The sequence below is a fragment of the Budorcas taxicolor genome, chromosome 10, assembly GCF_023091745.1.
Source record: "Budorcas taxicolor isolate Tak-1 chromosome 10, Takin1.1, whole genome shotgun sequence".
Lineage (NCBI taxonomy): Eukaryota > Metazoa > Chordata > Mammalia > Artiodactyla > Bovidae > Budorcas > Budorcas taxicolor.
In genome coordinates, this window is record NC_068919.1 from 12,412,034 (window position 1) to 12,415,352 (window position 3,319).

Consider the following 3,319-nt stretch of genomic DNA (forward strand, 5'->3'; position numbering starts at 1 on the left):
CCCACATGCCTTGAGGTCAAAAAACCAAAAAATATAAAACAGAAGCAATATTGTAATAAACTCAATAAAGACTTTAAAAATGATCCACATCAAAATAAAGAAAAATATTTAAAAAGGTACCTTGCGGCCTCCCTCCCAGTTTAAGAAGAAAGATAGTGCCAACACCTTTGAAACTCTCTGTGGTCCCTTCCCCAGTCACATTCCTCACTCCCTACTATAAGTAACCACTATTCTGGACTTCAGATTAACAATTACTTTGCTATCTATCCTCAACCCCCCCCCCACCTCAGCTATCAGAAAATTATTTTATTTAAAATATACCAAAAAAAAAAAAATTCAAGGGCAACAAAGCCATGGCTTCAGCCCTTAAATTTGGCCCAGAGCCCGGTTTGAATATGGTACTTTCCGAGGGGAAGGGCGATCACTCAGGCTCATTTGCATACCCACAATGCACTGCAAATAGTTTAATAGTTTTCGAGTTTAATAAAAAAATTTTACTTAGTTGAATTTTCTAAGTGTGACAATATTATTTTCAGAATTCCTTGAGTAAATTTTCCCAGGTAGTAACTTTGGGGATTAAATAGTCACCATCAGCGTAGTAGGAGTTGTCGTTACTGGAAAAACGAATGATGGGCAGCGCTAGGTATACTCTGGTTTCTCTTCAAACCGTATAAATCTTTCGCCTTTTACTAAAGATTTCCGTGGAGAGAAACAACTGAGTCTTAAACCAATTTTTTGAAGCCTTGCTTGATGCGAGGCTGTTTGTTGTGGTCTAAAAGGAAGAACTGGCTTTTCTTTTGGTGGGGAGAGTTGTAAAATACCTTACCATATGTTTGCTGTCAACAACACACTAGCTATATACATACATAGTATGATCTCGAGGTTTTTTTTATTTGCTTTTTAAGTTACGGAGGTACTTTTACAATGTTATTCATATGTGCCATAAATGCTGTGAAAATAAAGTCACTCAGTCGTGTCCAACTCTTGGTGACCCGGTGGATTGTAGTCTACCAGGATTCTCCGTCCATAGGAGCCAAGATCCCCCGCACTGTAGACAGACGTTTTACCCCCTGAGCCATCAAGGAAGTGAAATCCTGTGGAGAGAAGGGGACAATGTAGAGAACAAAATGGTGGTAGAAAACACATAGAGAACATCACCAACTCAATGGACATGTGTTTGAGCAAGATGGTGAACAAGGAAGCTGGTGTGCCGCAGCCTATGGGGTCGCAGAGTCAGACATGACAAAGCGAGTGAGCTTCCAGGAATTGAACCTGGGGCCCCAGGCCTCCCTGGTGGCTCAGACGGTAAAGAGTCCGCCTGCAGACAGGGAGACCCGGGTTCGATCCCTCGGTTGGGAAGATCCCCTGGAGAAGGAAATGGCAACCCACTCCAGTACTCTTGCCTGGAAAATTCTGTGGACTGAGGAGCCTGATAGACTACAGTCCATGGGGTCGCAAAGAGTCGGACACGACTGAGCGACTTCACTTCTTCAGCAGTAAAAGCACAATGTCCTAACCTTTCGATTGCCAGAGAGTTTCCAAAGTTAATCTTGTTTAAAAGTTAGGGTACTTCCATAAAACTATTTTTCTTTGAGCCACTATTTTGGAGTTACAGCCCTGTTATAGTTTATTTTCTTTGCTTAGTGTGATTCTTTAGCATTTGATGTTATTTATTTTGGGAAAAGCTTGTAATTGTTCTGCACCTAAAGTATCTTTCCCTGCCAGCGCACAGAATAAAGTCAGCCCGCAATGCAGGAGACCCAAGTTCGATCCCTGGGTCGGGAAGATCCCCTGGAGAAGAAAATGACAACCCACTCCAGTATTCTTGCCTGGAGGATCCCCATGGACAGAGGAGCCTGGCGGACTACAGTCCATGGGGTCGCGAAGAGTCGGACACTGAGCCACTTCACGTTTACGTTTTCAAAGTTTATTCACAGGTGGCGCTAGTGATAAAGAACCCGCCTGCCAACACGGGAGATAAGAGAGGCGGGTTGCCTCCCTGGGTCAGGAAGATCCCCTGGAGAAGGAAATGGCAACCCACTTCAGTATTCTTGCCTGGGAAATCCCATAAACAGAAAAGACTGGCGGGCTACAGTCCATGCGGTAGCCGGACAGCACGTAGGTACTTGCGGCAGAATTGAGCACTAAAAGAGCAAGCAAGCGCCCCCTTGTGGCCAACAGAGGCTGCAGCAGAAAGGAGAAGGACAGGAGCTGAGACCCAGAGGCCCAATTTACCTTGCACAGGAGCGTGCTTCTCCACTGCAGAATCTGAAAGAATTAGGTGTTGCTCTAAGTCTCAGACCTGCCACTTGTAGCTGTGGCCTCTGGGATCCTGCCACTACAAAAAGGAACTAAAGAACAATCCACAAGAACAGGTAAGGCTGATTAACATTGATCTCTTAATGTAGACCCTCCCTGGAAGAGATTAGAGTAAAAGCATTCTATAATAATTCCACAAATGCAGAAAAAGTATTGAATAAATTCAAATACCCATTCATTATACATTTAGGTGTGATGTTGCGGAGAAGACGCTTGAGAGTCCCTTGGACTGCAAGGAGATCAAACCAGTCCATCCTAAAGGAAATCAATCCTGAATATTCATTGGAAAGACTGGTGCTGAAACTGAAACTCCAATACTTTGGCCATCTGATACGAAGAGCTGACTCATTAGAAAAGACCCTGATGCTGGCAAAAATTGAAGGAGGGAGTAGAAGGGGCCGACAGAGGATGAAATGATTGCATGGCATCACCAACTTGATGGACATAAGTTTGAGCAAGCTCCAGGAGATGGTGAAGGACAGGGAAGCCTGGTGTACTGCCATCCATGGGGTCATAAAGAGTTGAACAGGGCTGAGCAACTGAACAACAATATAGATAAAATTTAACATCTGCCTAAGTGACTGAACAACAATATAGGTAAAATTTAACATCCACCTAACCTAAGGAAGAATTTTAGCAACCAAAAACCTGGAGCAAACACCACATGTAACAGAAAGTGTTATAAATGTTCCCTTTGGAGTTAGGAAGAAGACAAGAACAAATCAATTTCAATCAAAAAATTCCAATAAAGGTTTTTACGTTTTATATTTTTTAGTATGCCTTTTATCAATGCCTGATGATCTGACGTTGAGCTGATGTAATAATAATAGAAATACAGTGCACAATAAGTGTAATGCACTTCAATCATCATGAAACCATCCCCCACACTCCCAACCATGGAAAAAATGTCTTCTATGAAACTGTCCCCGGTGCCAAACAGGTTGGGGACTGCCACCTTATATTACATATTAGTATGAATTGTTGACAGAAATGGAAATTC

The 3,319-nt window shown here is 42.9% G+C and overlaps 1 non-coding gene across 1 annotated transcript; it reads left to right on the forward strand.

Annotated features, from left to right (window-relative positions):
- The first annotated feature begins 645 nt into the window (after positions 1-645).
- On the forward strand, positions 646-760 carry LOC128054921 (U5 spliceosomal RNA). The gene has a single exon (XR_008200063.1). It is a non-coding gene; the product is annotated as a U5 spliceosomal RNA (small nuclear RNA).
- Positions 761-3,319: the final 2,559 nt, after the last annotated feature.